General features: G+C 44.7%; 1 protein-coding gene across 4 annotated transcripts in view; it reads left to right on the top strand.

Moving 5' to 3' along the window:
* Positions 1-27,231, top strand: part of PBX1 (PBX homeobox 1) — a 335,281-nt gene that overhangs the window by 126,661 nt on the left and 181,389 nt on the right. The gene's annotated exons all lie outside the window — the stretch shown is intronic.

The raw sequence follows: 27,231 nt of genomic DNA, 5'->3' as shown, positions 1-27,231 counted from the left end.
CTTGCCTGGAAAATCCCATGGATGGAGGAGCCTGGTGGGCTGCAGTCCATGGGGTTGCTAAGAGTCGGATACAACTGAGCGACTTCACTTTCACTTTTCACTTTCATACATTGAACCCACTCCAGTATTCTTGCCTGGAGAATCCCAGGGATGGGGGAGCCTGGTAGGCTGCCGTCTGTGGGGTCGCACAGAGTCACACACGGCTGAAGTGACTTAGCTTAGCTTAGCTTCATGGTTCCTGGGGTAGAAGGAATGCACAATGAACTTGGCCACAGTGGACAACTAAAGCCAGAGGTCACTTGTCCTCTGCCTGGTCCCATGCTCCACTCTTCTCCTAGCTCTTCAAGCCCTGACATAGTGCGTGAAATAATTCTGTTTCCTCTGCAAATAGGAGGAGGTTCTGGAGACAGGGGGAGAATGAATATTCATTGAACACTCGCTCTGTATAAGGAGCAATGTCAGGACTCTGATGAACATTTTCTCAATAAGTGCAGTGGTTCCATGAGTTTGGTGTCATCTCCATTTTTCAGATGGGGAACCTGGGACCAGAGTAGCTTTTCCAAAGTGGCACAGGTAGTGAGGGATGAAACCTGGACAGGAGCCCCGATCTGTATGGTCCCGAAGCCTGCATGCACTCTGTCTACATGAGGTGCCCTCCCTCCTGCTGGAGAAAGCCACAGACCATGGCTTTCTTGCAGTCTTCTGGAGACCATTAAGTGCCAGTTGCCTATGGATAGTGTCACAGAGCACAGCGCCACCCAGAGGAAAGAGCCTGGCTGGACTTAGGAGTTAGTCAGGAATGGGTTTGAGTCTGGCGTTAGCCATTTAGTAGTATTGATTGCTTCAGCATACTGCTTACCTGCTGTGGACCTTCGCTGCTGCTGCTGCTAAGTCGCTTTAGCTGTGTCCAACTCTGTGCGACCCCATAGATGGCAGCCCACCAGGCTCCACCGTCCCTGGGATTCTCTAGGCAAGAACACTGGAGTGGGTTGCCATTTCCTTCTCCAATGCATGAAAGTGAAAAGTGAAAGTGAAGGCGCTCAGTCGTGTCTGACTCTTAGCGACCCCATGAACTGCAGCCTACCAGGCTCCTCCATCCATGGGATTTTCCAGGCAAGAGTACTGGAGTGGGGTGCCATCGCCTTCTCTGGTGGACCTTCATTAACTCACCTCTAAAAAGGAAAGCTACCTACAGGGCCAGGAACCTGTGAGGATTAGACAACAGGGTATATGCACAAGGCCTAACTTGGAAGGTATTCACTAACTGATGCTCTTTATTTTATGGTGATTACCATTCTACTTTTTTCTCCCCTTTAGATGAAAGTGTTAGATCACCTGGAACCTACAAGGGTGTGCTGACTTCTCTAGTTTGTCACATCTGTCTGGTCTGACTCTTGGGAAGCTTTGCCCGTCCATCTGATGGGAGTCGTGCAGGGTGAGAAGTAGGGTCAGCTGCAGCAGAGGTAGCATCAGGAACCACTGTACCACAAAACCTCTCCTCAGCTGCTCCAGAATGATTAGAAGGAGGTGTGCATTAAGGTATTACAAGGCAGAAAGAAACTGGGGGACTGGGAGTAGCAACCAACCAGGCTGTCATTACTTGCAGGGCCAGGAAAGTGGGATGGGGGCCAGGGGCGATGCCTCCTTGGATTCACAGAGGTGAGTCAGTGAGAGAGACAAGGTTTCCACTTACTTTCCCTGGTCCCCTGGGTGTCCACCTTGGTTAAGCTTGTTTGATAAATGAGGGATGCGTTGATCATTGTTAATGGTAGGATGCAGAAGTGGTCTTCAGACTGTTTGACAACAGCCAGGGTGGCATGGTCACCGGCCAGGGAGAGTGGACAAGGGCCACAGTGCTGGAGCAGGGTCCTCAAGACAGGGCTCACTGCTGTGTGCTGGCCAGTAACACTCAGCTGCTGGGGCCTCGGAGAAGCACAGGAGAGACACGGGCAAAAAGAGTGTGTCACTCGGAGGCAGAGAGGTTGGTTAAGGCACAGCTGTTGTCAACTGGTGGAGAAATATTTCAGGATTTGAACCAGTGGTCCACATGTACTGGTATCTATCATGCACCAGCCCAGCTTGTGTGAGCATAGGGATTTTCAGTGTGCATATGAATGAAGCCCCTAAACGTGCAAGGCTTGAAGAGCATTTTGTATGTCTCATTGGCAGTATGAGGTGAAATATTTGTCTAGTAACCATCACCAGCATTGGCTTCTGGTACTCCGTTCTGGGTTCTTTTTAGGAATCTGTATTTGGAGAAAGTGTGGACTTAGCACTCACTTAAGGAAGAATAACTGTGATAAGGGCCAGGTGGGTGTTCTTTCTCGTTATTGGTCTCGTGTTTTGCAGACCTCCCTAGCTCTCCCTAGCTGTGTCCTGCTGCAGGCACCTGGTTGAGACCCTGTGTGTCACGTTACTCCCACAGGAGCCTTTTGTGACCACCTGGGGACTAGACTTTGTGGCAGAGGCCTTTGCTGGGGGAATGCCTGGCTCTCCCAGCTCTTCCTTGCTCATTCCAGGGCCCATGTCATCTTTTCATCTTCCTTTTCTCAGACTTAGGGTGATGTCTTTGAAACATATGTACATCTACCTTTAGATGGTTTATCATTAACTGATAATAACCCTTCAGATAGACTTAAGGGTAGTTTTCCAGCTTATTTAAAAGGTTTCTTTATATCAGTGGAGTATTTGCTAGCTGGCTCCTATAAATAGATTCTCTGGTGTATTTGAGAGTGTATACACTAACAGCTTGAAAGAGAGGTTTGGTGCATTGCTAAAGAACTTTTAAAGTTGCAAATGCAATCAGAAATAGAGATACATATGAATAATGATTATCTGTTTAGTCTTCTAACTTTGCCAGACGCATCCACACATTTTCTCCTGTGGTGCGTGAGGTCTCCATCTCGGATTCTTTGCAGATGGAAAGGCTGCCACATACATTTCTAATGGGTAGTGGGGTGGCTGGAAGGTGTTACCATGAGTCCCTCCAGTTGCACGTCTTGCAGCTATTTTAAGGTTTTCATCCAGTGACACATGATCCCATCTCCCTGCTCCCATTTGTCTTTCAGTACTTACCTTTCTGGATTACGAGGCTTTGCTCTTCTCTATAAAATGGTTGGAATCCTCAGATTTAGGCCAAGAAAAAGTAGACTTTAATTTCCATTCTAGACTCGTGTTAGCACACAGATTTTCGTGAAGATAGCAGTAGTGCCGTCTGGATCTTCGCTGAAGAAGTGGCCCTTCGTATTGCCATCGGACCGAGGAATGGTGGGTAAACAGTTCGCTCTGAGAAGAGCCAGCCGGCTGGGGGGTGGAACCGCGCCTTCTGCTGGCGCCCGGGGCCGCTCTGAGAGCCAGCGACCTTCCTTTGGGGCTCCTGATATCGAGCTGGGGAATGAGTAATTGGGACTCGCCAAAGTGTTTAAACACCAGAATTGAAATTAATGTCCCCTCATTGCCAGCTACGCTGACAATACATTACAGCAAACACCTTCCCAAAGTGAAATGAATGTTTGTTTATCCTCATGAAATATACATCAAAACATGTTGGTGGAAGAAGCCCTAATGAGGGAAGGGGCCAGGTTTCCTGTTAATTCCAGGAGAAAGAGTTAACGGAGGTGAAGGTTTCTTTTTCCTTCCTTCCTTTCTTTTTTTTTTTTTTTTTAAAGAATAACCTGTCCACAGCTGTGTATCTAGGACATTAATATGGGTTTAATGAAAACTCCAGTTGATCTGTCCAAAGATATTGATGAGCATTGCCCAGCCATATTAATCATCTCCTTGAGGGAGGAAATGAAGGGAATGGGCGAGCAGGTTTCTGTCAGATGCCAATCCAAATGAAGAGATGTAAAAAAAGAATTTTTTTTTTCTTTTTAAATTCTCCACAGCTACATCTATTTCCCAGGACATAGGTTGGGCCAGCAGGGAATGAGAAGGACCCATGACAGCACAGGAAATTCTGAGGCACATTTAACATTAAATCATTAAGCTTCTGCCAATAAATCCATTACTGTTAATTATATTGAGATGGCCAGTGATCCGCTGATAATATTACTTCATTGATTTTCGTTCGACGTGGATCGAGGTTCTGGCTTTCATCTCTTTGGTGATTTTCTTCTCCCATTTCTTCCTCCCTCTCCTCATCTCCTTCTCCGCCTGCTCTCCACACCCACCCCTCCCCTCCCGCCTTCCCCCTGGAGCTTCTGCAGTAATGCAGTTCCCCTCTCTCTGGCGATACAGTTCTCTCCCTAAGTGCCAAATGTTTCTTGATAGGAACAAGCTACATTTCTTTATGGCTTATGGCAAACTGCCTTGATTACTTCTACTGCTGTACCCATTATGTGAATTAAATATGTATTCAGTTGCATGCTGCTTGCGATGTTATTGCGGGGTGACATATGGTACTGACTCAATTAGAATGAAACTAGCATTAGATAACCCTTCTGATTACACGAATCCTGACCGGCTCCTCCTCGGCCTCCCCTCTGTGCTCTCGCTCGCTCTCTCCAGTGCAGGTTTGCATTATCAGCTATCATCTCTACCACGTTGGATGCTGGCTGGGGGCTGGGAAGGGGGTAGGCTGTGGGTTTCTGGGAAAGAAGGCATCTCAGACAGACAGAAAGACAGTAAAAGGGCTGGTGGGGAAGGACTATAAAGGACTTGATGCTTGCCTTTGGAATTAACCTTTAATGTTACATTTTTTTGGAAGTGGTTGTCAGGCCTGCTGTGAGAAGAGGCCAGAAAGGTCTCTCTAAGGTTAGAAGATCAGAAAAGGAAAGAAAAAGAAAGACTGTGAAGTGACTGTTGTGTGTGATGAGTTGGTCCTTACCTTGAAATTGTTCATTTAAAAAATAACACCTTTTTTTCATGTCTCATACTTATTCTAACACTAGTGATTCATTTTGTTTTTATAGCACACCTGGATTCAACATTAAGCCATTTGATTCCCATCAGCATCTGATATTACAGGTGGAGCAGGAATTGTTGCCCCCATTTTACAGATGAGGCAGTGGAGACACAGGCCACATTACATTGTAGTTCAAGGTCATAAAGTCACATGATGCCAAAATGAGAAGGAATAAGAATGCAGACGGTTCTGAAGGGCAGCTCAAGGATGTGCTAAAAACTGAGAATTTTTAGCTCTTACAAAGGAAGTACTTTGACTCTGGGCAGGGACAATTCCTGGAAATTCTTGTCCCAACACATGCAATTCACCAGAGAGCAGCTGGCATAAAACATTTCCTTCTGAAGAGTAATTTCTTTCCTTGATCATTTTCATCACCTTTTAAACTGTTCTAAGCTACCTTCCTTTTGCTTTTCCTGCTCTATCGCTTCTACTTGCCAAGTAAGAACCTGGAGACCGTTCGTTTCCTCTCATCTAGCCACACCTGGTGCTGGAGCAGTCTCTCAGTCCGGAGCCTACGCCAGGGCCTGCAGGCGATCTTGGATTTTCTCAGGGTCTGATAGGAAGGCTGCTGGACCCAAGACTGCCTGCATGACTGTTGTAGCATCTAATGGGACTTCTTATCCATGACCATCCCAAGTCTGCAGGTCTGTTTGAACGTCTGTTTTATGTATTTGTGTGCATGTATGCGTAGTCGCTTCAGTCATGTTTGATACTCTTTGTGACCTTATGAACTGTAGCCCGCCAGGCTCCTCAGTCCATGGGATTCTCCAGGCAAGTGGGTTGCCATGCCCTCCTCCAGGGGATCTTCCCAGTCCAGAGATCAAACCTGTGCCTCCTGCATTGCAGGGTTCTTTTACTACTGAGCCACCAGGGAAGCCCCTAGATGTATTTGTGTGCACCACACCATATGCCAGGGGAAATATTAAAAATGGATAATGTATATGGTCACTGGCCATATACAGCTCATATCCAGGCAGAAAAAATAGCATGAGGGTCAAGGTAGCTATAAATGAGAATGATGTGAACTCAAAAGTTCCATAGTTACACTTATTAACTTTAGCTGGAATTTCTAGAATTATGCTTTTGCTTAGCCCAGTACCTTGAGTATAGTGGGCATTCAGCAGATGATGAATGGATGAATAAATGAATGAATGAATGAGAGAGATCAGTGTGCTCATGGTAATAATGAGGCAGGTTTTTGTGTAGGTGGATGGGGCCGCTTCCAGATAACACAACCATCCATCCCATCCTGGCCCCCTAGCCTGCTTTCCCATTACAGTAATGATCACTAACGGATAGATCACTTTACACTGAAAATAACCTTTCAAAAAGCTCTAAAAAGATACACACAGAAAAAAGGAATAAAAATGCTTGCCTGTGGAGACTCGGAGTGAAGTAAGGGGTAGAGAGAATGGAGGCAAAGTAGGGACCAAGACTCAGCAGTGGATGGGAATCATAATATGTTCACTGTAGACGTGATTTTATATTGTAGAGCGATACCTACTTAAAAATAAGATTAAAATAAAAAGACTTTCCAGGAAGCATTAACTTACCTAATTTTCACAGCAACCATGTGTGTATAGGGGAATATTTGTATTATGTTCTAATTTATATAAGGAAACCAAGGCACAGAGAGGTGAAGTTAGTAAGTTGTAGCGTGAAGACTGAATCCAGATGCGTTCTTTCCACCGTAGCATGTGGCATCTGTGAGCTTTGGCCCAGCTGTGCCAGGGGGTGCCTGTGTGTTGGGATCCTCCCTGGACCTCTGTTGGACACTGTAAGTGTGTGTGTACTGAGGTCTCAGCAGAAGGGGAGAAGGGGTGGGGCTGGAGGCCCTCCCCACTGCCACTGAAGCCTGGCAGATTTATATTCCCAGTAGATCTGACTGGTGCTATAAGAAGAGGGGTCTCTGCACCAGCCCTGGAGTTCAGGCTTATTCTGCAGGATGGAAGGCAGCATGGTAGCTTGAGCCTGGTCCTTAGGGTGGGCCAGCCACTCTCTGGGCACCTTGGAGGAACCTAGAAGGAGCTGAGGACAAGTCTGGCACAGAGAAATGCCAAAAATTGCTGGTCTTATAAACTTAGTAAAGTGCAGCATATGTTTTTGAGGGTAAAGTGCAACCTTTGTGTGGCATCCCTCAGGTAGGTGTGTCCTTTACTCTGTTCAGCAGTGCTCCCACCTCGCCACGCTGGCCCCCTCTGCTCTTTCTCTGTGACCTCCCCCTAGGGCTGACTCCTCTGGCAGGACAGAGTGAGAGTGGTGCCCTCAGCTGTCCTCACGTGTTCTCACGTGGTGTATCTGTCATTCCAGTGTAGCTTTCTTGTGCTTTTGCTCCCCAGGCCCAGCTGGTTCAGAGCAAGGCCTTTTCCTGAGCATCACATAGCTGATGAAGAGTGGCTCTGACCGTAGACTCCAAGGGTGATCTACTGCCCTGAACACAAAACAACTTTTAACAACCTGTTTCTAATCAGAGGTTATCTTATGCCTGTGTGCCCTTCAGAAGAGTAAGGACAGTGTTTTCTACAGCCAGCCCTCTGGGTGGGCCATGTTCTGTTTTGATTTTATCTAAAACTGCCCGTTGTTTCTTCTGTATCTAGTGACTCAGGTCCTGCCTCCATGAAGCCTTCTGGTAGGACTGTTCTAGGCTTCACACCCCCTCCAATGATGCTAAGATTTCTTACTTCTAGAAACTTCCTGTGCTTCTGCTGTGATGAGATTTCTACCTCTCCAGGTCATGGGAGCTCCCAGTTAACAAATCCAATCTACACTCCTTTCATAGTAGATTCTTGCCGTATTTACTACCAGTGATACTTCTATGATGAGACTCTCACCTCTCCTGATTTCCATTTTATCCTGATTTGCTTCATAGCTCCTTGATGGAGCCTTCTCAGTTAACCTCAGTGGTACCTGTCTTTTGACTCTTGACTGAAATATTCCTCACCATTGCCCATGACTTCATTTATCACCTAAATACTCGTGGCTCACAAATGCATCACTTGTAATCTCACTGAACACAGGGGACTTCTCTTTCTTCACTTTCTCTACATCCCCCCTTGAACAACACAATGCCTGAACCAAAGCCAATATCCAGTAAATGTTTATTGAACAAGTGGTAAATGAAACCCTGTATTTTCTTCCCAGACTGATTCTTTGAATTTCAGATCTGCATGTATAACTGCCTAGCAAGTATCTCTACATCTACATTCAACAGAATTCTCAAACTCTACACATCCAGGGCAGACCACATCAAATCTTCTTTGTCTATTCCTTCTCTCTTTCATTTGAAAGAGAAAAAATCCAGAAGCCTCCTGTTTGTGTTGAACTCTTTTTTACTAAGCTTGGCCCCACCCCCATCAAAATATTAGGCCATTTGTGTTAATTCTAACAGTCAACATTTATTGAACACTTTGTGCCAGACTTGGTGCCAGGTGAGGGAGTATAAAGGTAAACACACACACCCTAACTATATCCTGTATCATCTGGCCTCCCCAAATGCCACAGCCCTCGGTCAGGCCCTTACTGCCTTTCACCCAGACAGCTGACCTCCTAGTTGGTGTCTCTGCCCCAGTTCTGTTTGCCCTCTCTAGGATCCACCTTGACACTCTTAACCTGAAAACCTGCTTGCCATACCCCTATTGAGGAGTCTTCACTGGCAGCCCCAATGTCAGAAGCTGTAGTCCTGAATCTCAAAACTATTGTGCTGTGATCGGTTGTGAAGTATGTCACAAGTAATTTTGATATTAATAGTAGTCTAAGACCTGAGGTTTGCAAATTATTTAAAAATTTAAACTAATTCAGATTATCACCATAAAAATGTCACTTTCACTCACTTGAAGTCCCATATGCTGAGCCGAGTAGAGCAGAAGACATAACTTTACAGCCTGCTGGGAATTATGCATTTCTGTGACACACCCACTGGAGTATCTTTTAAATCTGATCATGAATGAGTGTGCATGTATAATGAGTGTGCGAGGCTGAAGTCTTCATGACTGACCCTGAAAGCTTTAGGGTAACCTACATTAACCTCATGATCTGGTACTGCTGCTGCTGCTAAGTCGCTTCAGTCGTGTCCAACTCTGTGCGACCCCAGAGACGGCAGCCCACCAGGCTCCATCCCTGGGATTCTCCAGGCAAGAACACTGGAGTGGGTTACCATTTCCTTCTCCAATGCGTGAAAGTGAAGTTGCTCAGTCGTGTCTGACTCTTAGCGACCCCATGGACTGCAACCTACCAGGCTTCTCTGTCCATGGGGTTTTCCAGGCAAGAGTACTAGAGTGGGTTGCCATTGCCTTCTCCAAACTCATGATCTAGCCCTTGTCTATTTCACTGGGGCTATTTCTTAACATTTTCTTAATACTTAAGAAATACTTAAAAGCTGCCACTTTTTTACTTCCACTCTTTAAGATCATCTCTTCTATTAGGAATTCCTGTACCTACCACCTCCATATACTACTGCTAATCATGCAAATGCTAGCAGAGACCTTTCCCGCCTACTGTGACCCCAGTCTTAGATATTCCTTCTTTGTGTTCACTTTGCCTTGGATATTCCTTCAAGGTAATATGTAACATATTACTTAGTCTTCGTAATTTTATTTTTTGCGCCTCATTTTAATTTTTATATGTGTAGTTTCCCATTGGACTATCAGCACTTTGACTTCAATGTCTTTTTATATTTTTCCAATTTCTTAGGATGGGCTTAGACATACAGTGGTGATGGTGGTTTAGTCGCTAAGTCATATCTAACTCTTTGCGATCTCAGGGACTGTAGCCTGCCAGGCACCTCTGTCTGTGAGATTTTCCAGGCAAGAATACTGGAGTGGGCTGCCATTTCCTTCTCCAGGGGACCTTCCTAAGTCAGGGATCAAACCCTGAGATAAATACCATATACCAATAAAGATAGATACCATCTTCCCCACTAATACCAATGTTCTGCAGAGTCAGGCGTCTTTAGTACAAAATTCTATCTTGATGTCCCTAGACAGGGCATCTGAGGAGAGTCCTGACTCATCCACGTGTGGATATATGGCCCTAGGCATTTCCAAAGAACTTGTATACACCTGTTTCTATCTGCCTGGTCTACTTATGAGACTGTCTTCTGAAGTGGTCACTTGAACCAAATTGGAGGAAGTATGGAGAAGAGGATATAGTGGGTAAAGTGAGGCCCCTGTGATTATTATTGATCCTGTGGCCCCGAATGTCCAGCAGAAGGGTTCAGATAAGTGGTGAGAAATGGAGACCCAGTGCTTACTTGAGCACAGATGACATATGCTGAAGCCAGAGTTAAGGACTTTCTGTCTGGTAAAAATGTGCAGGATATATTAGACTAGAGAAAGATTGAAGACAGAGATTTAACCAGGAGACAAAAGGACCTGGGGTGTGAGTAAGTGAATGGTATTTCGGGAATGAAAAGGATTAGATTGTTTTGAAAGTAAGATTAGCAGAGCCTGGTAACCATCCATAGATGGAGCCTGAAGGACAGGTATGACTCAAGGATGACTGAATCATTTAAGTCATCTATTAATTTGGCTTCTAGAAAATGTTTGAGATGAGAGATGACTCAGTATAATGAAAAACTGTTTAACGATTATAACTGGCCCTAAATAGCTGGAGGGTGTGGTCACAGATACCACCTAAGCCTGTAACTGCCAGAAATGAGGCTTCGCCAGGGATAGAGGCCTCTACTGTGTTGCATCCAAGTTTGAACTAGGTTCTGAGATGGTGTCCATCTCTACCTATGTGTCTACATATATAGGTTTTCTAATCTGGTTACTGGGAGGATGGGCTTGGCATTAATAAGAACAAGGGAATTAGGAAAGGAGGGGATTCGAATGAGAGCTAGAGTATTGTTCATTACAGATGGGGCAGATTTTTCAGTTTCATAGAATATTGTGGTTGCTGTATAATTGTTGATTTCTTACGGGCTACATCTCTGACATTCATTTGACTTTGTCTCTCCAGAGAGAAAGCACAGTCTCCTATAATCACACTTTATTTTCAGGGGCTTCCAAGGCGTAGCTCTTAAGTTTCTGGGATCTCCTTTCTAGGAGGAGCTGGAGTTTGTTGTGGTGGGAAAGAACGAACTTTGACTTTGGAGTCAGACAGACCTGAATTTGTGTCCCAGGTCCTCCGTCTACTGTGGGGCACTGGGCAGGTTATGTATTTTATGTTGTGTCTGTTTTCTCATTACTAAAAGTGGAGTGTATTTAGTTGATATATATATATATATATCTCAATACTAGCATCACCTACTTCATAGGGTTTGGGGAAGGATAATCATAATAATAGTAGCTAATATGAGCTTACAGTTTACTTACCAAGCACTGTTATTTTACATTCATTAGTTCTTTTAATCATCCCTGCAAAACTGTAAAGGCTGTAGTATCAGTGTACTCATTATATTGACCAGTAAACTGGGCTTAGAAGTATTAAGTAACTTCCCTAAAAGACCCAGGTAGTAATTCACAGAATGAGGATTTGAACCTAGGTTGAATGACTACAACAGCTGAGCCCTTAATCACTGAAACAAAGCTTTGTAGCCTCCCAAATCTTTCTGTGAAAATCAGGAAGCTCTCGTAAAACTCCCATTCAGATTAATCGCCTCCTCTACCATGTTCCTGGAACAAAATATCTGTAGTTTTAATAAGCACATATTTTATGATTTCAATCTTTTATTCAGCCTTTTAGTCATTTGTTTAAAGTCCTTCTTTGTTCACTGAATTATAAGCCTTTGAACACAGGAACTGTGCCTACCTATGTATTTTCCCTCCAATACCTTCTTTATACATAGGTGTTATGTATATTTGTATATTTCAATGTTAATTTGTTGGAAAGAAATTATATGAAAGGCTCAACTTTCCCTAAGGGGAGTTACCTTTGGTACCTTGGGGTCACTTTTGCCTGTCACCAAAAGGAAAGACTAAAGTGTCAAGGAGTACTATAAACAACACTAATGAAATGTGATCATTTAAAATAATGAAATAATGTCCATTAGTCTGATATAATCCTTACCTCACCTCCTCACCCCCAACACACAAATGTCATAAAAACAGAGGTGATCTTTGCTCAGTCAGTAAGTTGTTTGTGACGTTCAGAATTGAACCAGATAAGAAATAAAGTATTGGAAACCAGTTCCTCTTTGCCTCCAGGTGTCACACATGCTATATCCCATTTGGTCTTAACTTTTTTCTCACATCAGTCCCTTCAGTTGGAATGCAAGCCTTGTGCTGAAGCTGAGCTGTGCTGTGGTCTGACTTCCTATTGGTGGAGAGTGGGTCTGGGCAGTTGAGGCGGACATAAGTGAATGCCATTATTCGCACTTGAGACAGAGAAAAGAAACTCCATGACCGCTTGGGTAGCAGCAGAGGGAGAAGGTAAGACTCCCATCTCTGAAGGCCTTTAGGTTTAAAGTGCATGATTAATAGATACACACTACTGTGTATAATACAGATAAACAATAAGGACTTACTGTACAGCACAAGAAACAACATCCTGTAACATCCTATGATGGGAAAGAATTTGAAAAAAACTGTATAAACTGAAGCACTTTGCTGTACACCTGAAACTAACAAGGCATTGTGAATCAATTACTCGTCAATATAAAACAAAAACAAAACAACAGCAAAGTGCCTTTTAGCTGCTCTTGGTTGCAAAGCCGAGTGATGATAATGGTCCTGTTGGTAAAAATAATGATGCACAGAGCGTTTCATCCTTATCAAGGTACCTCTTATCCCTGTTCTTTGAGAAACAGCCCCGTGTGGGTGAATAGGAGGAATCACAAAATTGTGTTCAGTAAAAGGCTGTTAGTTGTTGTTCTTGTTTTGTCTTCTTTCCACCCCAACCCTGTTCTTTCCTGATCCTGAATGAATCTCGCTGTAGTTACATCTCACCATCCAGCACACACTGTTGGCAGCCTTCCCCATGTGAAGCTATGGAGGCATTGGCACAGGAGGCCTCTGTATGACCCACTAAAGGCTCTAAGCACACCAGTCCATGCAATTGACTGGACAGGGTGCCCAGAGGTCACCCATCCCCAAATCCTTCGACTCTTATTTCAAACATGATTCTAACTGGATGGTTCTCAGGTTTCCCTACCCCTGCCAGAATATATGCATGGTCATCACCAATATTTACTGAGCAGTACCTGCAGGTCGTGGTTTAGCCACCTTGGATATGGACTCAGGGAATCCTCACCACCGCCCCAGGAGCTGGGAAACATGATTGTCTCCATTTTCCTGGTGAGGACCCAGCAGGGAGGGAATCAGAAACAAGGCCCCACAGCCATCAGTCAAGGTCAGGTTTGGCTTCCAGGATCTAGTACCACAGCTGTGTGAACTCGAACACTGTGCTACCTGTGAAGAAGAGCAAACTCCGAGAGGCAGTGAAGCTATAAAAAGCCCAGCAGATGGAGTTTACATAGGACAGGCTTGCAGATTCCCACCTAGCAGTGGGCCTGGGTGATAATTGGCATTCATAATGATAAATGATTTGGGTCGTGAAGAAGAAGCCAAGTTATGTTCAAGATTCCCATCTATCTGTCTATCTGGATATTTTTCAAAAGTGAAACAAAGCAAACGAAAAGAAGCTAGAGGAAAGGTAACATTTTAAGTGGCTTATATCTAAAATAATGAAAATCAACACAGTTTTGGTTAAACCCCTAGGAACAGGGAGACGAGGCAGCTTTCTAGAGTGGTTTCTTTCACAGGAGTTAATTTTTTCTTCCTTATCTACTCCTGGCTTCCAGAATCTCTGTTCCCTGGGTATCTTCCCCAGAACAAAGGTTATGGACCCATGGACTGCTTGTACCTCCTCCCTAGACTCTTGTTCCAGAAAAGATGACGTGAATTTATGAATCACCCTCTGCTGTGAACAGGGTGCCTTGTGCCTGCTGTCGCTTTGCTTCTAGGGTGGCAGGTAGAAGGAAGGCAGTGCAGTAAATAGCAGTCCTTTCTTAAACCACCATGAATGTGGAAGAGGGGTGGGCAGGGGATTCGAGAGCGGAGAGGGGAAATCAGGTCTTTGTCTGGAGGGAAATGCTGTGACCACCCCTTCAGGTCTGTTAAGTGTCTACTGGATAAGAAGGAAATTCTCTTCCTTGCTTCCACCTCCCCCTATCCCCGTTCTTTTTTCTCCCTTTGTAGAATAATATAAAATAAAAAAGCCCAGCAGAAAGGGAGCTGTGATGCTGTCGTCCCTGGCGTTGATGTTATTTATTTTCCTCAGTTGCTGCTCTGGAAGCCCGGAGTTGACAGAGCGGTTTTGTAGAATAGAAACATTATAGACTGTTACTGTCAGAGTGTTAAATGTGATGGATAGAGAAATAGAGGCGAAGGAGGGGACTTAATACTGAGAGCCAGGGTGCTCATGGGAAAATAAACCATCCGCATATAAGAAATGAATGAGGTAATGTGGCGGGAGGTAATGGGCTTTCGCAACATGCCGGAACAGAGATGCTTATTACAGGGTGTGCTTAACCCTTGGCATGCTGATTTCCTTTTGTGGGTTCCCCGGCTCTCCGCCGTGTCCCTCGGTGTGAGCATGTATGTGGCTTTTCTTCAGGCAGGGAAGCAGGCTTGTGTAGGAGTGGAGACAAACGCGTGCTTAATAATGCGGTGTTAGCAGCAGCCTGTACATCAGAAAGCCTTGGCAGCTCCCGAGGGGCTTGGAATCCCCGGGGCTGCAGGAGACGGAATACGCCCTGATTGCCGGGTTAGGGAGAAGCAGGGAGGCATGCTGGGGGAGCTGGGGGCTCTGTTGGTTTCTCCATGGGGGACTTCTGAGGGGTGCTTTGGTTTCCTGGGAGAGAAGTTGATTCATGTTACTCGGCCTCCTTAGTGGCCCTGAAAGATTCCCTGCCGCTTTATGTAGGCAGTGCCTAGCTGTTCTACTGTCCGGAATGTGGTGGCTTTGCTGCGAGTTGGGAGGAAGAGAAGCAGAGAGCGGGCATCTTTATTAACTCCTTGTCAAGTTGTATAGAGCGTGTCAGGGGGAGACCCAGCCTGAGATGGGATGATGGAAGGGGTCTAGCTAACCTAGGTGAGGTGGAGGGAAGTGAACTGAAAGGTGGCCAGGTTCCATGGACAAGGCGCTTTCCCTTTGTATTGGGTTCCCATGACCCTTCCTACCTATCTTTGTGTCCTGGTGGTGACCAGCCCTGTGACAAGCATTTAGCAAGCTATCAGGGCTCGGTTAATGGGGCCCTCATCTAGCTTTGGTGATTACCTACTGTGTGGTCTTGAACAAGTCATTTACCTTCTCTGAGTGTTAGTTTTCTCTTCTAGGGTAGGGGCATAATAACACCTCATAGGTTTATTATCAAGATTAAACATACTCATGCTATTGAAAGGGTAAGTAGGCTATAAAACATTATGCAAGCACCAAAGTATTACCAGTATTTCTGCAGTTAGCGACAGAACTGTGTATCCTGTGTATTAAGGATCCAGTAAAAAACGTCACCCAACAAATTAACATTTTCAAGCTAGCAGCTTCATATGCTTTTACCCAGACAGCACTGTTTTTGTCTGCTGTTAAAGTGTGTCTTTCTGCTTTCAGTGGTGGTTACTTCAGCAAGGACGCTGCCCTGGCTTGATGTTTATATTGTTGGCGCTGGGTCAGCAGGAGACTCAGAAACTCTTGCAGGGGACGACTGTCACCTAAGAGCAGGGGTTTTCCTTCCCTTCCTATTCGGAGGTTTCACAGAATCACTGAATGCTGTGAAATTAGTCTGTGTCCATCATTGGCCTTGATTTGGCTTGTAAAGTGCCTCTTGCTGAAGCACAGACCTCACCTCTAGCAGCTTTTGGACCTTTCCCCAGAGCTCTTCCATACAAGAGGTTCCTCAACCCAACCTCATCCTCTGAGATCTAGCTGCCGCCTCTGAGGTCATGTCTCCAGAAGCCCTGTCCTGAAGATGGTCCACATTCTGGGTATTTTTTACTTGTCATTGAAGCCTGCAAAGATCCTCAGTATTTCCACAGAAGCAGAAGGACCTCAATTGGCTGGCCTGATCAACCATGGTCTGGACTCTGTCCCAGGTCTTAGGCTAGCATGTGGTGCCCTCTGGTGAGGTACAGGCCTGATCTATTGCCCCACTTCCTGTTCCCTATCTCTCTTCCTCAGTCAGGGGTCTGGACCTCCCAGGCAAATTGGTCTCCTTACTGTCTCCCTGCTCCTTGTGGGATGCCTTTATGGCATCCATGTATATCTAGTTTCTATTCATCTTTCAAATTTGCTCCTTCTTATTTTTTTCCCCAGTAATTACAGCTTTAATTGTCTTCTCTTGATTCTTCAAATTTATTCTACTGTATGTAACAGCTGGCTATATACAGTTTTTTTGGTGCTTCTCTGGCTGTTTCACATGAGACTATCTTATCTTTCCAAGAGTATTAAATTTTTCCCCAAAAAAGGGATAGCCCTATATATACTTTTTCTTATAATTGGCATCCCAGTGCCCTCTTCTGCAATCATTTGTCATCTATGTCATTATAATGCTTCTATAATATAGAGCTATTTTTTTGCTTATTTCTGGTCTTCTGGAAATAGACAAGCAATGCCTTATAGAATAAAGCATTATCTTAGGTATCTTTGGCTGTCCCAAGGTGACTAATATATAGCCCATCTTGTTATTTCTTCAGCTTATTGGCAGTTTTTAACAGAAAAGTTCTGTTCCTGCACTTATCTAGTTTACATACTCAGACCACCTTATATTCAGCCTTGAATGGAATGGTAATAAAAATCCATGTGTAAAGGGAAAGGGTACCAACCTGTGATGGGGTCTTGTCTCTCTCTGAATAATATTGTTGGTACATGTCAGTAACCATGTCTCTGAGGATTAGATGCAATGATGGATCTCAGAGTCTTGAATGGTGTGTCACACATAGCAGGCGTCGGAACTTGTTCGTTACAGTGATGGCAGTAGCATCCACAGTAATAATAATCTTAAGAAGTAGTAGTAGTCACAGTAATTTCTGATGCCCAATTCAAATGCCTTTTTTGCTCTGTTTATGTTTTGATCAAGTTTCAGATATAATCAAATAATAGAATCTATAAGCTGGGGAACAATAACACCAGACTCTTTAAACGTAAGTCTTCCCTATGCTAGTGGGATCCTTCTGCTCCTTCTTGCTCTAAAGGCTGGAACCCTATCATGCTGTCTTCCTGAGTGCCTCTGTACCAGGATATTCTCTTCAAATATGTGCCTACCAAAGCCAACTCCTCTTAGGTTCAGGAAGGAAGGTGTGTATTAGGACTCAAAAAAAAAAGCTCAAAGCTCAGTCGCTCAGTCATGTCTGACTCTTTGTGACCCCATGGACTGTAGCCCGCCAGGATCCTCTGTCTATGGGATTTCCCAGGCAAGAATACTGGAGTGGGTTGCCATTTCCTTCTCCAGGGGATCTTCTGGACTCAGGGTCTCCTGCATGGCAGGTGGGTTCTTTACCACTGAGCCACAAGGGAAGCCCTGTATATAGGAATAATGAGGTACAAATCCTAGATTTGTTTAAAATTTATAAAAAGGAAAGTAATAAGGGATGAGGAGGAGAGATCTAATTTCTGGCCTTTTCAGGAGATTTTGCCTCTGCATTTTTTAAATTCCACTAGGATGCCTAGAGCAGTAAGATTTGCAGACTGTGGAGCTCAGGTGAAAGGCAGAATGATGCAAAGCTTCCAGAACGATACTTTTCCCTTGTTGATTAGTGATTTTTCTAAATCCCTTTCTTTTCTGTGTCAAAGCGCAGCGCCGGTCTTTGAACCTCACCAACTGTGATCTCAGAGTTGTGTGCACTGAGCTCTTTGACAAAGGAAATGATCAGGGTTCAGGAGGGGGCGTTGCTGGTGTATGCAGTAGCCAATGTCAGTTCTCAAGAACAACCTGGGGGTGTTTATAGAATGCGGATTCACAGGTCTGGTCCCAGCAGGTTGGCTCTGGTCTAGAAACCTGCATTTCATAAACACTTTTGATGAATTTGACGCTGGTGGTACATACTTTACTCTTTGGGAAATAGCTCTACCTCCATATATCTTCCATTCCACTTGTGCTGAAGGTCTTCTTGTGGGTCCTGAAGCTGATAACTCATTGCCATGTGAGAGAATTTAAAATGCTGCGTATGTGTTCACTTCAGTAATGTACAGAAAAATTGAGGACACAGAGATGAATGGCATGGGTTTTGCACAAGGGATGATGTGCATTTGTAAAGCATTTCATATTTTTCACTGAGCTATACACTTGTGATTTGTGCACTTTTCCATATCTGTGTTACATACCAAAATTTTAAAAATATCTATCATCTTTTTATTAATAGCACTGATATATGACCCAACCCAAGAACTTTTGATCTACATCAAGCGCCTATTTTGAAGAAGAATAAGAACTGATGGTATGGACCCATGGTTTTCTAGGAGCCAGCTGCCATTTAAGGGATATTAAGAGTCATGTCAGCCCCTTTGGTTAACATATGTGGCTTGTAGCAATTCTGGGTGGCATTGAGGACACAGAGCTCCCTTGAGCTTCCTGGTGGTATGAGGTGATTACCACGATGAGGTTTTTTGGTGTTGATCATTCTTAGATTAGAATGCTTATTGTCCGAACTGGGTAACAAGAAAAACAGGAGCTCATCCTGAGCTCACCTTCTCAAGCACAAGGCTCAGACTCTCTCCAAAGTCATGGAGATTTTTTTTTTCGTGACCTCATTCTGGTAGAGTTGCTGTATTCATGGATATAATTTTGCATTTACCCTCTCACATCAGAACTTTCCTATCTTGAGTTTACTGTTCATTTTGAGTTGTGTTTGGGTATATTTGTGCACTCATGGGACTATACAGTGAGTAGTATGTACATGCATATACGTGTGTGCCTGTCTTCCTGTAATGAATGAGTGTGTACATGCATACATGTGTGTGCCTGTGTTCATGTGATGAATGGGTATGTACATGCATATATGTGCGTTCCTGTGTTCATTTGATGGGCCAACTTGTTCACATGATCTCTTGGAGAGACTTTGTTCCAGAATGCAGAGATAATTAACTTTTTGTGCGAGTTCCATGGATGGCCAGTCATATAAGGGCTTTTGAGTTTTAACAACCTAGTGTTTCCAAGTATCTATTATCCCTCTCTGGCTTGTTCCACTGTGCTATTCTGAATGGGAGAAAAGGCAGGGACACTTGAGGAGACGAAGTAAAGTTAAGAGAGAAAGGAGAGTGTTTTAGTCAAGCTGAGTTGTGTGTCATGGCTTACTGAGTATTGTTGAACTATGGTGGTGGAGCTGGAGGAGGAAAAGGGCAAGAGACCCTTTACCTTTCAACACCCCCTGTCCTCTTGAACACTCATAAATACAAACACACACACAATGACTCTTTGCTGATTATCATGAGCCTAAACTCATTTCATCTGAGATGACCTGCTTGCCAAGAGCCTAAGCCTCCATGAGACAACTTGGGTATCTGCCCTTGCTGGTCAAAACCATGGCGTCCCTCACTGCCTGTTAATCAGGGTCTAGGAAATGGCAACCCACTCTAGTGTTCTTGCCTGGAGAATCCCAGGGATGGGGAAGCCTGGTGGGCTGCCGTCTGTGGGGTCGCACAGAGTTGGACACGAATGAAGCAACTTAGCAGCAGCAGGAGAGCCTAGCCTTGTGCTGGACTAGGCTCTCTGAACCCGGCAGCATAGCTTCTCTCAGACCCAAGACAGGTTGGGAAGGAAAAGGGATGGTTCCTCCTCCTCCTTTTTCCTAAACCTCTCCTCCACACACATCCAACAGCACCCCTGAGGACCCAACCACCTTGTTACAATGAGCTCTGGGTTCAGAGCAACTTTCCTACAAATCTCTTTTTATTGACGTCTCCTCCAATTTACCCATCCCGAATTGCATTTGAATCAGTGGAGAGAAGGAGAGAGAAGAGGAGAGGTACCCCCCCTCCCCCAGCTCTTGGAAAAGCAGCTCAGAACCAGCTTTATTTGGTAAAATGCTGCAATATATGCTTGTCAGAAATAATTTATTCCTGTTAGCTGTAATCTGAAGGAAAACAGATACAAGTCCTATAGTTAAAAAAAAAAAAAGTAAAGTAGTCTTGCTTTCGCTGACAGTACAAAGGTGTCATATACAAGAAGGATTGACACAGACCAAGGGGTCTTGTGGGAAATATGATAATAACTATAAAGAAGACAGATTATTCCCCAGTTGCCAACATTCAAACCTTTTTACAGTCAGTTCAAACATATAAAACTTTATTGCTCTAGCAGAAAGGGGAACAATTTCTGGTTGCACAGCTTTCCCAGGGCTGGGTTTATACTGTCTGTGTTATTGCTCTATAGTGGCATTTTAAAGTTTATTGAACAAGACTTTTACAATTGAAGGAAGTATATAAAACTGTAAATTTATTAGATTTTCAGGATAAGTGCCCTTTCTAGTTGTGCTCAAGAATTCGGAGCTACGAGAAACTGCTAGTTACAAGACTTATTAATATTAAAGACTGAGGCTACGCACATTTTATACCTTAACTGATCGCAAAAATAATATTATTATATTACTGAACGTCAGCGCTCTGATGCTGTGGAATTGGATGAATACACACATGTAGAACTAAAGTGCCAGATGTGTCTGTTTCACTGGCTAAAAAGTTAGCTTTTGTTATATCTTACTTTATTTGATTTTAACACAATCGGTCAAGATACTCCCCTGTTCAGTGACGAATGTCTCAGGGTAAGTGTTTTGGTCTAAGATCCTTGTTGATTTCCCAGCACTTCTCACTGTTTGACTGTAATGTAAGTACAAGTGGTAGATTTTAAGAACGTATTTTAGGTGAAGTAATATATCGTAGCATCCACAGAAAACAGTTATTCTTTTGATAATCAAAATACTACTAAGAAAAGTTCTCTTTTGTGTTTCCCACCTTCTCATTTTTCAAGTCTTTGAGGGATATGATTTGAGGAATTTTGAAATGTTTGTGATAATCTGTATCAGAGTTTCTCAACCTCTGTGCTATTGACTTTTTTAGGTCAGAGCTTTCTTTGTTGGGAGGGGCTGTTCTGTGCACTGAAGATGGTCAGTTGCATCCTTGTTTGGTACCGTAGGTACCAGCAGCTTCTCCATTCCTCCACTGTGACAACCAAAAATGTCTCCAGACAATGTCTCCGGATGTCCCCTGGAGTGTGCTCACCTCATGTTGAGAAGCACTCATTTATACAGTAGCATGTCTTTGAGAAAAACTAAGCTTTACTCTAAATAGAGAATATGGGTTATGAGTGGTGATGAAAAAAAAGAAACAAACCTACAGTTACCAAATATGATAAATGATAGGATTATATACTTCCAGAAATATCTGACTGTGGACTTCTCTTAAACAGTGTATTCCCCAAAGAATGTAACAGAACTCAGTCCTGAAAACTCTCCATATGATTTCTCAGGACTGTATCCCTCTATTAACAGATGTCCTGCTGGCCCATCTGCGTCAGAGGGTGTGTGCTGCGGGGTATATCTGCTTAGGAAACTGGATTGCATATTCTTTTTGTGTTACCTATGATTCATCACTATGTCTTTGCCTCTTTGATTTTTCATATGCATATGCAGAAACATATGCATATATATACATATATATGTTTATATTACGTGACTATACAGGGAAGAATTTGAGAAGTACAGAGACAGACAATTTTGATTATAATTTTCTCACTTGACAGCTTTAATTTTGAGGTACCATCAACTTGCCTTTAATTTTCAATTTGTGTTCTAGCATTTTTTTAACCTCTTCAGAAGGTTTTATTAGTGGATACATTAAAAACATTCCAAGAAGTTGTTTTTAGCACCTGTTCACCTTCATGCTGCCTAATGTTATGCAAGTTGTCTGTGTGAAGGGCACTTTGATCTGGGGTTTTGTGTTAATTTGCCTAATAGCCACAGCATTTACAGAAATAATTAAGATAATATGTTTTCAAAAGAGATTACATTTTAAAAAGCCTTTAGTTTTTGATTGCCTGAGTTTTTGAAGTCCTACATTTTCATTTTATTTTTTTCTCTTCTTTTTAAAATTCTAGACACCTGTGATTTACTAAACAGTATCTTGAAAGGGATCTGGATTCTATTGTCCCTGTAGCCACTGCTCTTTTCTCTCTCTGGCTTCCGACGGCTGGGTGATGTTAGCTGTATGACAATATGTCTTTTCTCCCTTTCTTGCCGTCTCTGTAGGTGGACCCCTACCCTGTAGATGCATCAGGGAGTTTCTTTTGTGAAGATGCATGACATCCTTAAGAAGTATGGGATAAATTCAGCTTATTCACTAAATGTCTTGCTGATAAGCTAGGTATACATTGAATGAATGGAAAGCAAATCATATTAGCAATCTGTCATGGGTCTGGCTAAAACACCTATGGTGATTCTCTTAGTAAACTAGAAGATCTGTACACAGGCACCCTTTTAGTAATATCTGACTTCCTTAAATCATAATCCACCTTGCCTGAATGTTTAGATTACCTGTGTCCGTACCAGTATTGTGTTTGCTGTGTAACATATCAGTCTTTGAACTTGGCCATCAGAGAATGTATTTGGCCTCTTTGAGGGACAGCCACCTCTAGAAATGATAGCCTCAATGCTTTTCAAGGCTAGATAACACATATAGTCTCTGACTTAAATCATAATATGAACTTGGAAGACATGGAAACACAGAGTCAGGCATATGCCTGACTCCCCTCTAAATCACTCAGGGTGAAGAGGGGAAATCTTCATCAAGTCTTGTTACCCTCCTGGATTCTTAAATCCTACTTCCAGGCACTACAGAGGAGGCGGCCACACTGTGATCTTAGGAAAACCCTCAACCGAACAAAAGAAGTTGACAAAAGAAACTCGAGAGCACTAGCCCAGCCACAGCTAAATTCCCAGGATGACTTAGGCCCTGTACTTGTCCTGAGTTCCTAGACTTTCTCAGCAAGTTTGCCATCTGCAGGGGTGAGTAGAAAGGGCCTGTGGACTCTTTGGAGGTGGAAAGCGAACGAGCAGGAACAACGTGAAATAGCAAATGTCAGGGAAGTCAGGAAGCCCTGAATCTTTTATGAGACCTTGGATATTCTGATCACAGCTCTGCTGACACTGAGATTGGAATACAGATTACAGGAGGGAGCGTCTGTGACATGAAACCCAGGCTTAAATCTTCCCAAGGTTTTAGTGGGCCTTACCATATGAATATTTTGTTATTTTCTTTGGCAGTGTTCCCTCAGGGGTGGGGCAATTCTAGAGGTGGGAGGGATGAGAACAAGATCGAGGCTAACACTATTGTCGGGGGTGGGGTGTGTGTGCACGTACATAGTGGGGACTGGGGGAGATTATGAGAGAGAAAAAGAAAGGAAGAGGGGGAGAGAGAGAACGAAAAAATCCCCATCTTATGTAAGGCCCTGATACTACAACCGCTAGAGCTGCTTATGAATTCATGATCGCTTCACCATGAAAGGAGGAAATGAGGAAGAGCCCCCCATGCTGAAATGAATTTTATGCTTAAGAGCTTCTCTTGGGAAAGCAGATGGGTTTAAGAGTCTCTAAACTAAGATGGCCTTTTGGGGAAAAGGGGAAAGAAAAGTCTCAACAACTTTGGAGCCTGGGAACAGTGGAAGGATGGATGTGGAAATGAGAAGCTGCCGCTCCCGTGAGAGAAGCCACGTGTCTTGCCGAGGTGATGCTGTGGGCCCGAGGGAGGTGTCTGAGTGTTCGCCCTTAAGCTGGTTTAATTTCCAGCAGAGATCCTGGTGAGGCCTGCGGGCCAGGCAGACACTCTGCACCGTCCTGACCGGGGGCCTTCAGGGCAGGCAGAGGCTGGCAGAGCCGCAGAGCAGCGCAGGCGCCGTGGGACATGTAGCGAGGTCCGTGGAGTGCTAGGCTTCCAGCTGCTTTGCCAGAACATGACTTGGCAGCAGTTTTGAGAGTCTGGATTTTGCTTTTCCACACGTGTCCATGTCTGGTAGATCATGCTGTCTCATATCCAATCCTGCAAGTCAATTAGGTGAGGCGGGCCACCCCAGCCTAATGCAGGCCACAGAAGCCAGGAGACTTAGGAACCAGGTGACCATTGGAGCCCCAGCACAGCTGGTACCAGAACCGGGGTTCCTTGTGCAGCCCTTTCTTTGGTCAGAGCATGTCAACTACTGTAGCAGCTTTGGAGGGGGCAGATGGGAATAGCTGTTCAGAAAGAAGAAATATTTATGTGTAGGTGACTGCTATATGTCAGGCACTGGGCTGTGTTTTTAACACACGTAATCATCATGACACATCTGTGGCAACGGTACTTTGATTATTCCCATTTTAGAGATGGAGAAACTGGGGGTAAGACAGAGTTAGAAAGTGTGGTGGAGCCAGCTGTGCAGTCTTGGCTACCTCCAGAGTACATGCCCTTCAACACCCAGTGGGCAGATTGGGGTTGAATGTGTTCTTCTATTTCAACCAGCCTTTATCGGCTGTTTACTCCATGCTCCATGCCAGGCTAGGGGCTGGGGAGACAGGCTGGAAGAAGACAGCCTCCTGGTCCTTCAGGGTGTCACAGTCACGGCGACACCCAAGCGCACTGCAATGGCAGCAGTGTCGTAGACACTCTGAGACGGCTGGGCACAGTCCTCCTGGGGCTTGCCAGCCTGGAGCGGCAGCAGTGCAGCGGGGGCAGGATGGCCACGGCCCTCCAACTTTTTGTGATCGCATTTGTCACCGCTGACTACCCGGAAGGCTCACCCGCCTCTGCTGTGTGACCCCAAGAGAACTGGCCTTCCTTCTGTGACAGTGGAAGCTTCTCAGGAGAAGAGGGCTGTGGACAAGATGGGAAGCAGAGCCTCCAGAAAAATAGGCCCAGTTGCTTATCTCATGAAATTCTCTAGTCTCATGAGCCCGAAATTATGGAAGAACAAAGCTGGGTCCATTGAAACAGAAAGAATAAGAAAACAAAAATACCGAAAGGGAGGAGAAAAAGCACTTTAAGTTGAGTAAACTACCACCGCGAGCTGCCTCAGGAGTTCAGAGCGGGATTCTCATGTTTCAAGGATATTTTCAGATTCTGATGGCAATTAGGGAAAGACCACCGTAACCTTGAAACTTGGTCTGGAGGGACTGAGTTTAAGACCACCAGGACATTGCACGCAGACCACCCACTGCAGACTTTCTTGCAGAGATCTGCTGGCCAGTCTCTTGATAATACTGCAAGGCAACCTAAGCCATATTTTTTGGGAGAGGAGAAGAGTGGAAGCAGGTGATGAAAAGCCATGAAAAAAAGAATTAAAACAAAAATGTGCCTGAGGCTCTCATTTCAGCTGGCAGCGGAATTTTCCTCCTCTTTCCTTTTTGAATTTGATATTATTACAGGAACATTAGCACAGACTCAGTTTTCATTGGACAGTGAAATACCAGAAGTTGTCTTGAGGCCAGAGTGCTTTGTCGGTCCTGGGGAGGCGGGCTTCCTGTGAGCCATTGTAAATCTGCGAAAGAATTGCATGGGGATGGAGTGGTGGTGCAGCTAGTCACGAACTTCCCAAGACCTTGGGAAAGGTTTCTCCCTGGATGTGAGCTGTTGAGGATCAGGAGACAACAGGAATTATAGAGATGCAGCCAGGATGCGGGTCATTTGGGTGTGAATCATAGACTCATTTTGAGGGTTAAATCAGCAAATTTGTGTAGCATGCTTCCACTAGTGCCTGGCACATACAACCCGTCCTCAGTAAATATCAGCTCTTGTTACCATGTTTTTCTCAGCAGAGCAGTGATCTTTCTATGCAGAACTGAAAACTAATGTCAGGAAAAGAGGGTCAGCCTTGTGGTTGGAGGGAATGGTTTTTGGTTTGGTTATCTTTTTTCCTTTTTTCTCCTTTCATTTCTCTCTTTTCTTCCTTACTAGAAAGCCACCAGAAATTGAATGTGAACTGGAAGACTCCTCCAGTGCTGTTGAATTCGTTAGGTGTGTGTAGGGGCGGTGGAAGGTGCTGGTTTTCTGTGGTTAAAGGGAAGGGACAGTTGAGAGTTTAAGGAGGAAAGGAGAGGAAACGAGCAAGGGCCAGGAAAGGAAGACCACGTGGAAGTTGTTTAATTGTTTGAAATGTTGACACACATGAGTGCTGAACAGGAGCGTGAAGACTGACAGCTGAGTCCAAGGTGGGGGTCCCAGCGCTTATCTTCCGTAGATTTGGAATGCACCTGCTCTTATTGACCCCATCTGGCCAGCCAGGTGTGAGCCCTAGCACAGCAGCGGTGGCGGCAGCAGGAACCGCAGGCGCGGTACAGGATGCAGCAGACACACTCATCTCCCTGTTCCCTCCTGCCCGCGGCTCTTTCTCTCTCTTCCTTCCATGTTGGTGACTCACAAGGGGGAAACATTGCATCACCCTATGAAGGAGCCAGGGGGTGGTTGGCTCTGTGCCATCCGCAGTGACCCAGGGCTGAGCTGTCAGCCACCACGGTGGCTGCTGACCTGGAAGCAGAGAGGTGAGCCCTTTCGTCAAAACTTTTCCATCCCGATTTTCTCTTTGGGGGATGCCCCCTGACTGCCCTCCAGTCCCACAGATGGTTGACTTTCTGTGAAAAGCTAGAGGAACAAGAAAAAAGAGGAACTCAAAAGAGCAGAAGGAGAAACTAGATTGAGGAGATTGCTTTCAGGACACAAAATCCCTGCAAGCCTGGGCTTGCCTCTTCTTCAAGCATCATCTTGGTTGATGTCTGTGTCAACCTGTGAAAGCTGAAGGAGATGATATACACCCCACCATGTATAGAGGGCTGGCTCTCTTCCGGGCACTGGGATGTGGCATTCCTAGGCTGGGAGGGGGAGGGTCTCTGAAGAAGCAGCTTGATCATGGGGCAGGAGATTAGGTTGAGTAAGAGGGTGGGTTATTGAAATTGAATTGGGGGCTGAAGGGCAGAAAGAGCTGTACTGGTACCCCACTCCCTCCCCAGCTTTCCCCTTTGCTGGCTCTTTTTTCCCCTGTAAGAGAATCATAAGGGTCCCATCTGCCTTTTAGGGAGGGGTCTTGCTTGCTAACTGCTAACATCTGGGGCATGGTCCAGTTCATTATGCCACCCAGAATATCAAAGCAGTTGAGGCACTGGAAACCAGGGAAGGAGGAAGGGATTAAAAACAAAAAAACACCAGCCTTGTTGCCAGTCGGGCAGCTCTCTGTCTGCTGTCTGCAGGCTGCCACTACCCACTCGTTACAATTAAAATGAAGTGTCCGTCAGCGGCTATCTTCTCTGTGTGGCCCATATGTTTCTGAGCTGATACTGTCCGGATTATTCTGTTCGGGAAAACGATAAGGGCTGTTTATAACCTTGGCAAAGACTGAGGCCTAATCAGGCTGGAGCACATTTTCACCGACTGGCTGATAA

The sequence above is a fragment of the Bos indicus x Bos taurus genome, chromosome 3 (assembly GCF_003369695.1).
Source record: "Bos indicus x Bos taurus breed Angus x Brahman F1 hybrid chromosome 3, Bos_hybrid_MaternalHap_v2.0, whole genome shotgun sequence".
NCBI classification, from domain to species: Eukaryota; Metazoa; Chordata; class Mammalia; order Artiodactyla; family Bovidae; genus Bos; species Bos indicus x Bos taurus.
This window is presented reverse-complemented; position numbering and strand designations above follow the sequence as displayed.